Below are 13,637 nucleotides of genomic sequence, written 5' to 3'. Positions count from 1 at the left end.
AAAGTAAGCCATCCTATTTATGGAGGAATATGTCTAAGGCTTGGCATGACACATTACTTCATACTAAATGAAATTTAGGGAATGACAGAGGACTTAAGTTTTAGATAGAATTCTAGATTAGTGAGTTAGGTCCTCTAAAATAGATGTCCTTCCTTTATTGATACACTTGAGTATGACCTTCTTAGACCTATATCAGATTATGTTGATGCTAACGGACAATAGAAGTAGCCCTTTTTCCAACATGTAGTACCTGATATAGTCTTTCAGGAACTCAGGAAACTATCTATAAATGTCAATAGTCAAAAGGCATTATCATGTTACTGGAATCTTCATGCCAATGTGAAATTTAGTATTAAGTCAGCATACAGAAAATCACAAGAAATAATGCTGATGCAATTTGGTAAAAAAATTTAGAATCTCCCTACTACTCAATGAGTTTATACTTTTATATGGCTCTTATTCAAAGAGAAATTGCTCACTAATACAGAAAGATTTTGAAGGAAGATGGCATTAGATCATGCATAATTGCCCATTATGTCATGATGTTTAAGAGGACATAAATTATGTTTTTAAAGGGTAAAAATTTGTAGCAGCTGTTTGGAAAAAGACATCACCAATTGACATGCATAGAGACTTCTATAGCAAGAGTATTAATGTGTGGTTTGTAATATTCTAAAAATTTTAAATTACGGATAATTGGGTAATTAAGGATAAATTAGACAATTGAGAGTTAACTTGGACTGCTGAAGATGATGATGATGATTATGATGATGATGTATGAATGGCTAATAGGTATATCGAATCCTAATTAGGGCTTAGAATTGGACCCTAAGTGGTATTGGGCTATATTTAGACTCAATTAGATGAATAGTGTTTGGAATTTGAAATTTCAATCTTTGGTCGCAGCCAAATTTCAAGTTTTAAGCTTTTAGACTTGCTTTTCAACTCAAAAAATTAGAGTTTTAAGTAGAAGTTCAAAGGTAAACAAAGAGGGCTCTGCTAGGGTTTATTTTAGACATCCAATTGAGTCTGTTTTGAGCTTCTAATAACTTAGGTAAGCATTTTCACCATGGTTTTTGTGTAGTTCTTAGGGAATCTGAAAATGAGTTGTAAGTTTGCTTAAAATTTTGACTTCAATGGGATTAATGAAAGTTTATTTAAGTGTCTAATATGTGGGTTATGATGCTATTGATGTTTTAAGATTTCAATGTGGTTTTGGAATAAACCTTAGAGCTAATTAGTTGAGCTCGAGAGATTATGAGTTATTAGTAGTGTTGGTTAGGCTAATAAGAGTCTAAGTGAACTAATGGAACCTAAAAATGAATTTGGTTGTAGGTAGATGACCATAATAGGATTTTTGGATTTAGGCTTTAATTAGAGTTAATTAAGGATAATTAATCATTAATGACTATAGGTGTATTTAATTGTAGATTGACCATTATCGGTGCTATTGAGCTTATTAGAGGCTCAATTTCATATTCACGAATATTCTTGGTTGGTAAACCAAGAGTTAAGGTAACCGAGAATTTTAATCATTGTATATCATAATGTCTATAACTATAAGTTATGCTGAGTTATCATTGGCTTGAGATGGGTTATATGGCCATGTTAGTTAATATAATGACTTTAAGTTAATGTTATGTAATAAACAAGCCTAATAGTGATAAAATTTCTTTATGGGTATGTGATAACCTACAAGTTTTGTTTATGAATGTGTTGAGTTATTGAGATATGTATGAATATATATTTGTATATGTTGACTAAACTTGTATGATCATAATGGGTGAGAGTTCACCCTAGAATAGTAAAAGATTATAATGGAACGTGGTGTGACCTCCATTAAATTTGCACACAGTGATTGACATATTTCATTGTTATATATGCTCAGTATTACCAACAACCTATAGGTATGGCATAGGTTAGGCACAATGCTCAGTATCACTGATCCTGGATTGGATGGTATGGGTCAAGCACTTATAATACCTTAAAATTTGAGTAAGGTGAACCCATGGTCTTAAAGTGAGTACGGGAGAGCCTTTGGCTGAGTAATCCCTCACAATTGGAGAGTAGGGCTAATCTAGTCACATGGGCTAGACTTATACGAGTTGTTAGCCTATGTGTTCAATCTGAAGATATAAGGAGGGATATAAGGTGGTTGCATTGATCATGCGGTGTACTATCTTGTGTTATAATGTGATTAATGTGTGATTGACCCATATGATATAAATTACCTATTAGTTTATATGTGCCACACTTTAATATGCTTTAATTAAGTTTCTTGGTTACTAAGATTGTTTAATCTCACTTTCGTTTGTTAATATCATTATAAGAGATGATAAAGATAAGGAAAAGGGGAAGGCATCAATGCCAAAAAAAGTAGAGCTTATCTTGTAAAATCTCTAGTTAATCTATGTGTAATTGACATTATTTTGCCAACACTAAGGGTTTTTTATATGGATTTATGTTTATTTAAAATTCACTTGTAATGGTAGCCTTAAACTTTGATTTTAGGCATTTCTAGACTGTCTTGACCATAGTAGAGTCCCAACACCTAAACTAACTATGGTAATAGGCCAAGATAGTTTCAAAAAGTATATTTTAACAAGGTAAATAAGTTTTATATTTTTTGGGTGATTATTTAGCTTGAATGCAAAAAGTTACATTTTTACCCCCTCATTATCTGTCTTATAGAGGTTGAGTAGTTAATTCTTATATTAAAAGTTGTTTGATGCTTTTATCTATTTGGATAAGTGTATTAGGATTTATGGAGTGTGGTTCAAGCCCTTGTGTGGGTTAATGGCTTATGGTTTCAGATTTGGACACTTGGTTGATGGTTTAGAGGAAAAAATGTAAAGTTTTGGTTTCGGGTGTCCAAATTCTCTATTTGATATCGGATTGATGTGAAACCAAAACCATTAGATACATTATGCAATTTTTGATATGTTGGCACTTGAATCACCTCAATCAAAGGTCTAAGTCAAAAGTTATATGTGTCAAAAATTCATGGTAAGGAGCTGTCATGACAGATGTCATGACAGATGTTGTTGAAGTCTTGGCTGTAGCCAAAGGGTGGCTGAGAGCATTTAGCCACAGCCAAAAGGGAATTGATTGCAGCCAAGTCTTCACTGGAAGTGTTGATAGTGGCTTCTTATGCTTTGGTCGTAGCTAAGTACTCCAGTTAAGCAAAAATAACTCTTTTTATTTTATTTTGACTTGTTTTTAACTCTAATTGATATTCATGCCTCCCAAATATCTTTTACTCTGATTTATAATGTGTAAATAACCTTTTACACTTGATTTTGAGATTAAATAATTAATGGAATCTCATTTCTACAAGATTTTCCTTACTTAACCTTTTGAGCTTTTATACTATCAAGGTTAATCTTCTTCTTTTCATAATATCTCTTATTATTGATTTAATTAATTGAAGTTATCATTAAATCTTTACCTTAAGGTTAATTTCTATGCTAATTATGTGTTTAATTAATAGAGGTATTACATGGTTGGCTGACACTTTAATTTGGATAACCCTTGAATTGACAATTCTTGAAAAGTTGATGCTAGTGTCCTATGCTGGAAATTATGGAATGTTAGGAACCGTGGTAGTTTTAAAAATGAAAATTTCAATGTGGATATCTTTTTAGCAGAAATTAGAGCTATAGTTGATCACTCGACTAGGACTTATATATAGTACTATGAAGTAATTCTCCGTCTTTTTGTATCTTGTACAGTTTAATTAATGAATTTATTCCATTTCCACTCCAAAAAAAAAAAAATCAAAGTACTACTCAATTTTACTTTAACGATATTTTATGGCCGTACAGTGCAAAGGAATATCAATCCACATTGTTTAAGAGAAACGGGAGAGAAAAGTGAATTTTATTAATTCTTTTAGAAAGACACCAAAAAGCAATTATAATTTTTTATTTCTTTAATAACTTCTATTAATTATATTTTTTATTTCTAGTATAATATTAGAATTCTTTTTAGTTATTAGAATATATAAATATAAATAATAATTTATTGTATTTTCACATATTATACAAAAAATATTACTAACATTTTATGTACGAGAGGATACATCTGCAGCACCATTCGTCCTGTCACACGGGAGACCAGCGAAGCACTGTCACTCTCAAACAAAACCATTCGATGACCCATGTCTATTGCAAGCAGTAAGGCCTTTTTCAGAGCTAAGGCCTCAGTCATGAAGGCAGGCAATGACTTAATTTTCTCAACAAACCCCCAAAGGTAATCACCCAAATGGTCTTTACAAACAATTCCAAGAGCTGTAGTTTTTGTTTTTGGCTTAAACGCCCCATCTAAATTAATCTTTAAATAACCAGCTGAAGGAAAATGCCATTTACTAACATGCTTGACACTATGTGCTCTTCCGATTTTATTTATAAATTATTTTTATTAGCTTTATCAATATTGATATAATAAAAATAAATGAAATTTTAAATACAATCCTTACAAAAAGTTAAAAAAAAATATAATATTAATTTTTTATCTCTTTCTCTTATTTTTTAAGAATAATTTAAAAATTTTAATTTACAATAAAATAATTTTATTAACCAATAACTTATGGAGTATATGCAAGGCACCAAGCATACAAGATTGGGAGTAATCAATAACCCCAAGAAACTGCGTTCTCTGAAGTGATGGCCGACACAAATTTTCTTGGCATATTCCGAGATGGTCACTGTCAAATGCACAAAGCATCATTACTTTTGATTTTATTGCTTGCACCGACCAAGAGTTTGTTTTTAGAAGTGAACATCGAAAAAGAGGAGTCTCTTCACATTTATTTTTTTCTTCCATTTCTTTTTATTTCTTCCAAATTCATTGTTTATTAATTTTACCATTTCTTTTCATTTCTTTCAAATTCATTGTTTATTAATTTTATTATTTAAAAAAATTATTTAATAAAATAATAAAAATGGTGGAAATAGGAGAAATGAAAAGAAAAAAATTGAAGATATTCTTCTCCCGAACACTAGACTAATATTAGTGAGGCTATAAAAGTCAATAAAGAACCACGTGTCACTTTGCCATCTGATAACCAGTGGCCCCAAGTTATTATAGCAAGGGTTGTAATTTTTCCACGCGTATTGACCATCCAAACGACAATCATGTGTCCATTATTTATTTATTTATTTATGCGTAGTTAAAGAAAATCAAATACGTACATCACTTAAATTTTATTTAAATGTGAGGGTTCATAACTGAAATTTTATCCAAATATAATTTTGACATTGTTTTATAAACAAAATTATACTTATTTTTAAATAAATTTGGGGTGTGGGGGGCCACAGCCCAAGCAAGATTGAAGAAACAGAATAGAGAGGGAATCGAAAATGGGAGATGTTCAAAAGCTTTATATTTCGATAGGGGGTTCCAAATTAAGTTTTCGTGTGGGAAATGAAAGACGTTAATTTCAAACTGACGGTTTGAAGTAAGAATAGTGTTGCGAGAGTGATTGCTTGAGAAAAAAGGTGAAGTGAAATAAAGACTCGTTTTTTAAAAAAAAAAAAAAATTGACAAGAAAGGATGGTGTAAGTAATAAGGGAGTGGATTTTTAAAGTAGGGCATTTTTAGAAGTCATGTTTGATTCAGAATGTAAAGTAATATTGAATAGTTTTTATATTTTTTTCAATTATATCCTTAACTTATATATACTATTCTTTTTTTAAATATGGTCCAATAAAACTTCAATTATCATTATTAATACACTTAGTATGTTGAAAAGATATGTAATTTTTTTAAAAGATTAAAATTTTAACTAATTTTTTAAACAGTAAAATGTTACCACTATCTTATGTTATGTATGGCATGGAGTAACCATTAGTTTATTATCATTTATTCATTGTAAATTTATAATTAATTAAAAGTTGACAAAAATGATTTAGTATTCTAAGATTTTAATTTTTTTCATTTTTTAATGGAAAATATAATTTTAAATTTTTATAACATTTAAATATATTTTTATATAATTATTATTAAATATATTTTTAAAAAACCTTATTAAATATCCCCCTCCCCACCCCCCCCCTCCGAGGTGGGGGGCGGGGGCGCTGGGCTAAGGTCCCCCGTCCAGGCGTCCACCGAACAGGTTATCCCATTACACTGCTAAGGTGTGGTTCTTTGACCTTCTAAAAAATTTTCACACTGAAAAAACAAATTTTATGACTCTGGAGAGAACCTGATAAATTTATAAATCATTATGCAAGATATAACATCATAAAACGTATAAAACTGAATATTTAAGCAAAAGGATTGGAGCTATTGAGACAACAGAAGAAGGCTTCAAAATGAAAATCAAGACCCAAATAATTTAATGTGTTTTTGCATTTATTGTATGGAGTATTTCTAACTTAAATTGGATTTCAAACTTAGCATTTTAAGATTCCTAACTTATTTGTGGTCAGGGTTATTTTTGTTGAATGGAGCTCTTCGAACTGATCATGTCGCCAGAAGAAACAAATAAACGAAGAGAAAGGTGAGATGGAGGAGATTTTTCAAGTTCTGATCCACATGAAATGCCAAACACAACTTTAAATATCCACATGGTATGACATGTTGGCAAGAATTAGTCAGATCACTACTTATGTCTCTATATAAAATCAGTGAGAAAATTAAATGCACCTCGTCCTCGTGAACTCATCCCACCAATAAGTTATCAACCCTAATCATGCTTATGAATTTAACTAACAAATAAGTAACCCGATAAAAAATTAAGTGCAATTGAGTTCAAAATAAAATAATCATATACATTCTAAGCTATAATAATAATCATATCGCATATCCAGATTATAACAAATATCTTTTTTTGACATTTCTTTTAATATAATAATAATAACAATTGTGTGTGGATCTTTCACCACTAATAAATGTTAAAAATTTGTCACATTGAAAAAAAAATCAATTTTTGGCTATAGAGAAAATAAGCTAATAATTTTTTAAATCATTATCCGAGATGTAACATCATATAACTTATAGAACTGTAGATTTAAGCGAGAGCATTGGGGTAGTGAGACATTGGAAGAAGGCTTCAAAATGAAAATCAAGATCCAAAGAATATCTGTCAACAAGGCCATCTGGGCCGAACATCGTGAGAACAAGCAAAAAAGGAGGAATTCAAGCTAGGATGCACAAATATTAATACGTGTCTAATACGATACATATTCAATATTTTGATATTTTTATTTTCAAAATATAAAATACGATCAATTTTCAATATGTGCATATATATACTTATAAAAAATAATAAAAACATTAAAATCATAATTATAATTTAAAAAATATCAAAAATAGCATACATATATAGTCCAGTAAAATAATATCAAGCAAAATATAGTCATTATTTGTACTTTTATTCCATCTAACAATTGCCTACCATCTACTCTTTACTTTTAAATGCCAAAAGATTATATTCTTATATTTTTATAATTAAAAATATAATTTTTATCTTTTTATTATATATAAAACTTATTTTTAAGGAAAATTTAATCTTTGATTTTAAAAGCAAATCACAAAAATATATTAGGAATAAAAAAGATTAATATATCAATATTTAATAAAATTTAATTTCTTAAAAATAGTTTTAAAGTATAGGTAGTCTAGAAGTATTAGATATATATATCGAAAATAATTTTTTTAAAATTAAAAAATAATATTTTGATATTCTACAGATGCGTATCGAAGAAGTATCAGTGAATATCAGTATCGAACACTATACCGATACGTAGGGATGTTCGATTTGTACCCATCCTGATTAGCCCAATTTTGTCCTAATTCGAAAACAATCAGGACTAGACTTTATAGGATAGAAAAAGGGTTCAGGACATGACAGACACGGGATTGCCTTTAGGACATCTCGTCCCATCCCGAATATTATATAGATATATATACATTAAATATATTAATTATTTAATATAATTTATACTTATGTTAATTATAATTTCATTAGCTTCCATTTTCATTTAAAACTAAAAGTCTTTTATATTGATAATTTTAATGACACCAAGTAAGTAGTACAGTGTAATATCTTTTTTTTATAGTATATTAATTATATTAATATAATTTATTATTATAGCTACCTATTTAATGAATTTTATTTATATCATATTTCTTGCTTTATTTTTGAAAGAGTCGCTAGCTTAACATATTTCAACTAAAAAAAAAGAATAATGACTTGATGCTGTGTTTCCCTCGTTTGCTGTTGTTACTCTTATAACTTAAATATCACATAGTTTAGAGATCACTTGTAATTATTTTCATAATATGTTATGTCTTAAATATTCTTGACTTTAAGTTATATACTTGTAGTTGTTATTGATGTAATTCAATAACTGTTGTAATTTATGTATTTATATTGTTTTGGCTTTAAGTTTAATAAGTCATGTGATTGAAAATTTTAATCAATGAATGTTATTATCTAGACTTTTTTCCCATATTGTCCACTTTGATATCCCGATCTCCTTCTGATTTCTAACAAGACGTAGGGCTGTGCAAAAGTCTCGTGGTCTCGTTCGGTCCGGTCCAACCCATGAAAATTCGGTCCTGCCCAGTCCTGTAAAATGCTGGTCCTATAGGACTAAAAAGACCAAAAAATAGGACTGATTTTTTAGGTAAGATCAGACTAGAGACCAAGCATCTGAACTAAGTGGTCCGGTTTGGTCCTATATAATTATTTTAATATAATTAAAATTAATTTATAAATTATTAATTAATAAGCCTTAGAAAAAAAGTCTTAATCCTGCCTTGCACTTTGCACTCTGATCGAAAAAAAACCTCAACACTGTTACTCAACAACACTTAGCATATGAGCCACTCACTCAACTTTGCTCTCACTCTCAATTTCTTCATTGTGCCAAAGCCCTAGCCCCTGCCTTGCACCTTGCACTCTGATCTTGATCTGTTTGAACTTTGAAGGAACATGTCTGTGGGCTGATTTTTATTACTTCTATTCTTGCTGATTTTTTTCCTCTGGTCTATTTTCGGTCTTTCCTCTGATTTTTTTATTAAAGTTATGTATTTAAATCATTTAGAGTTTGGACTGTAACTAAAATATTATTTTCTTGGTGTTAGAAATTATTATGGATTTATTATGATTATAAGTGTTTTTATTATCTTAATTGAGTTTGTTAAGTTGAAATAGATTATTGGTCATCATAGAGAAAAAAAAGAAAAAAAAGGCCAAGTGAGTATTGGACTAACAGGACCAGTCTCCCAGTCCTATGGACCAAGTCCAGTCTTGTTAATCTCCGAGTTTTCACAGGACCAGACCGGACTATGGGTTACCTAATCCAGTCCTTTTCATGAAAAGGACCAGACTCCGGGTTAGGTTAAAGTTCAATCCCGTCCAGTCTTTTATGCAGCCCTAACGAGACGGGACAAGGGAAAAAATTATAGTCCTAATTATTTTTTGGGACGGGACACTGGATAAGGGTATCCCGATCCTATCTTGTCCTATAAACACCCCTACCAATATAGATACGTGAGAAAATTTGAGATATCAATACTTTGTAGAATTCAAGCAATTCACTAGAAGAAATTCCCAAGTGAGATTGTGAGAAATTTGCCACTGCCAACAATAGACCATGGAATTAAGTAATACAGGATTTAGATTATCATATAATTTGTAATTAGGATAAATATATACTTAAGTGCATGTATAATCATTGTAGAGTGAGTTAAATTAGATTTCCTTTTGAATAATTATTTTAGACATAATATCATTAACTTGAGAGAAGGTTATAGGTGGATTAAAAGATATTTGTGCCTATTAATACTCTAGATTTACAAAATTAACCTTGGCATTAATTAGTTAGTTAAAAACAAAGTCTAAGAAGTTGCTTAGGGATTATTGTGTGATTATAGGTTGCCTTTAACATAAGTAGTTGTTGGATAATGTCACGGCCCAAAATATGAGTTGTGACTATCGTATAGGCTATGTTAATTTAGTTCCACTTAGCCTAGCAAGCCTTTAACTCATTACACCTCTCACACAAAATATCACAACAATAAATAAAATCAAATGAGAAAAACAAGCTTCATATGAAACCACGACTATTCATCTCACATTATACATTGACTCTAACACCACCATTATAGTCACAACATCATGAAATCTCATAAGACTTTTCAACTATTTGCAATATACTCCATCCATCTAAAGATAGCTACTCATAAAGCACTTTAACAGTTGTCTCATTTGAAAAAAAATAAATTAAAAGAGAAGTGAGTTTGCCATTGACTCAATAAGTATAAATAACAAAGTTTGCGGAAGGGAAGTAAACACACACAAGTGTTTTTCACAATTGACATTCAATGATAAATAAATGTATATCATAGTATTCAAAACTTCAAATATTCACTTTTACAAATTCTTTATATGTTAGAGAAAACCAATATTTCAAAGCTTTACTAATAGGTCAAACAATTATGTAACAACCACTAATTGTTCAATCCCAACATTTTCTACAATCAATAAACAATCACCAATTTTGGTGGGTAATAATCGTCCCACCTATAATACTGTATATGCATATTCTTTTCATGTACAATGATGAGGAATAACCATCTCACCCTTTGGCCCCAAAAAAAAAAACCATCTCACCCTTATATCATATAATGTATAACTTATGAGGAATAATCATCTCACCTACATAATATATCTTATATACATCTCCTGTATATAATTGTAAGGAATAATCATCTCACTTAATAGCATATCCATATATATAAATACTTGAAAGGGAGAGAAGTTGAATAGAAAGACAAACGGAAAACAATTGAAATAGGATTTTTAAAGAAAACAAATACAACCTTTTTTAAATAGAAATTAAAATTAAATTATTTTTTTAAAAAGAAAAAAATATATGATAATATGACTATAATTGTTCCTACAATCTAAAATTGCAGAGAAAGAAAAATAAAATTTAGATTTGCTTCCCAAACAAGGTAGATTAAAAGTTAAAAACAAAGAAAATGTTAGGTCTTAACGAGATAACAAAGGTTAAAATAAATAATGTCATCTTACTATTCATATACTCACCTATTGGGATCGTCAGTAGATATTCCTTTTTAGCCACTCTAAGATTTAACACCAGTTAAGAAGTTTTCATGAATATTACCTATAGATAATATTTTTATATAATCATTATAAATTATTAAGAACCAAAATTCCTTTCTTCTTTTTAATCAAAGGTATCCTATTTTTCATCTAAATTCCTAATACAGTTACTACTAGCAGTCAATAATTTTCTATTTAATATAATATAAATTGAGAGTAGGATTTATCTTATGGAGCCAAAAGGTTGTAATTTGAATATATAATTGGAGAAGATAAATTTTCAAACCCAAGATTCACATCAGCCATGCTCTGGAGATTGGTATTCCAAATAATCAATTAATTTTGTTTTCTTTTATAAAATACAAGAGGTGAGGAAGGAAGTGATTGATTGTTTCAATGAGTGTGGTACTGTCGCGCATAGCGAAGCAAAGTGAAAAAGGAGAGCAGAAATAAGGCAAGAAGGTTTAGGATACGGACGCCCATGACAAAATATAGGATAACATCATGAATAACCACCGTGTAATTAAAGAAATAAAAGCCAACGGGTTGGAGGAACTTGAGGATGAATTCCTAATGTATGAAGGGATAAAATACCCCGTATACAAGAAAGGCAAAATACTGAACAGAAATTGAAGGGGAGGAAAAAGAAAAAAAAAGGTTAAAATATATATTTAGTTCTTTAATTTTATACAACATTTTATTTTAGTTTTTTTAACTTTATAAAATATCTTTTTAATCCTTTAACCTTAATGTTGTTGGTTTTATCCCAATAAATTTTGACATTGAATGTTTAAATATTAACAAAACATTCTTAAATATTGACATATTAAGTTTAACTTTTTTTAAAATAATAATGAGTGACAAAAAATAATCATTTAAAACTAATAATGTTAGGGTTAAATGATTAAAAAGATATTTTATAAAATTAAAGGATTAAATTAAAATCTTATATAAAATTAGAGGACTAAAAGCATACTTTTTTTTTTAAATAACAAAGGATTACAAGGTAACACTAGGTCCCAAGCAGTTTAGCCCAAAGGTATAGAACCTACCCTATCATCATTCACCGCCTTACAGTAGCATAGATAATCCAACCTAGGCTATTGCTAGCATTAGCAATCAAAATATGGGCACCACAATTTGCCTCACGAAACATAAGGTTAATAGAAACATCCCAATTCCTACACAAAAGTAATCTAACTTGATCCACAATATTTATAAATGGGTGTTGATCATAATCACTACAAAAGATAAGGTTGATAGCATCAGCGCAGTCAGTAAAGACTCTTATCTTACGATATCCCTTGATCCAGCACAGTTGTAAACCATGTATGATCCCAAGAATCTCAATAATGGTCACCGGGAAATTTCCCACACAAGCATTAAATCCCATAATCTAATTAGCACTACTATCCCGGATAACTCTTCCACATTTAGCAATACCATCCTTCAGTGATCCATCAACATCAAGACGAACAGCGTTAAATTCCGGTCTAGTCTAACACTTCATATGAGAACGATGCCACCTTCCTAGATTATTATAAGGGCTTTGGATAAGACTCAGATCTGCTTTAGCTTCATGTAATGTAGCCAAACTAGATTTAGTCTTATCCAACCCTCCTTTGAGAAAATAAGCTTGCAGCAATCACACCAAATATCCCAACAAGTATAGCGAAACAAAAAATCCCAATTCCCATGGTACCTGCTCAGTAAATTCTCTTCCAGCTTCTCTTTTAAAGTTCCAGGTGATCCATTCATCTTTGTTTAGCTATTTAAATTGATTCCAAAGCTTCAGTTTGATCAGCATCTTCCATCTTTCTTCGGCGTGAGGACAATCTCTCAAGAGATGAAGCATATCCTCAGTTCTGTTCCATCCTAATGGGCAGACATCAGATAGTAGCAAACCCCAATTATATCTTAGTTCTGATGTGTGTAGTCTATCATTTGCCATTAGCCACATGAGGACTTTAATATTTTTCGGACCTTTCCATCTCCAAATTCTTGACTAGATGGTACCAGGGAGATGTATACGTACCTGCAAAAATGAAACCATATGCAGAATGAATGTTAAAATTACCATCCGAAGATGGTTTCCAAATAAATTTGTCCTGTCCTCTTGCAGCTCTCGAGGTCGAGGTGCAAGCAATTTGGTGAGTAATATGGCTAGGCAAAGAACCTTTTCCATCCGACTTATATCCCACCGCCCATTCCAAGTAGCATGATCAGCAACAAGTTCATTGACATCAAGGCCAGCATGAGTCACAAGTCTAATGAGGGGCAGGGAGCCCAATTTTTAGACCAGAATTTTGTATTATTCCCATTTCCAATCCTTTTGCCCACCTCCTTTATTAAACCTCTCCCAACATTTGTAGATACTCCGCTAGGTTAAAGTGGCACTGATTTGTTCTTTATAGTAGGTATTTCACCATCTCCGCAATTGTATTTGGCTCTTAGCACTTCAACCCACAAAGCATCTTCATTTTGAAGGAGCTTCCAGCAGAGCTTGTATACGAAAGCTCAATTTTGCTTCTCCAAGTCTTTAATTCCCAATCCTCCA

The sequence above is a fragment of the Prosopis cineraria genome, unplaced genomic scaffold, assembly GCF_029017545.1.
Source record: "Prosopis cineraria cultivar Desert tree isolate PC_DT_omini unplaced genomic scaffold, ASM2901754v1 PC2, whole genome shotgun sequence".
Taxonomy (NCBI): Eukaryota; Viridiplantae; Streptophyta; class Magnoliopsida; order Fabales; family Fabaceae; genus Prosopis; species Prosopis cineraria.
This window is presented reverse-complemented; position numbering follows the sequence as displayed.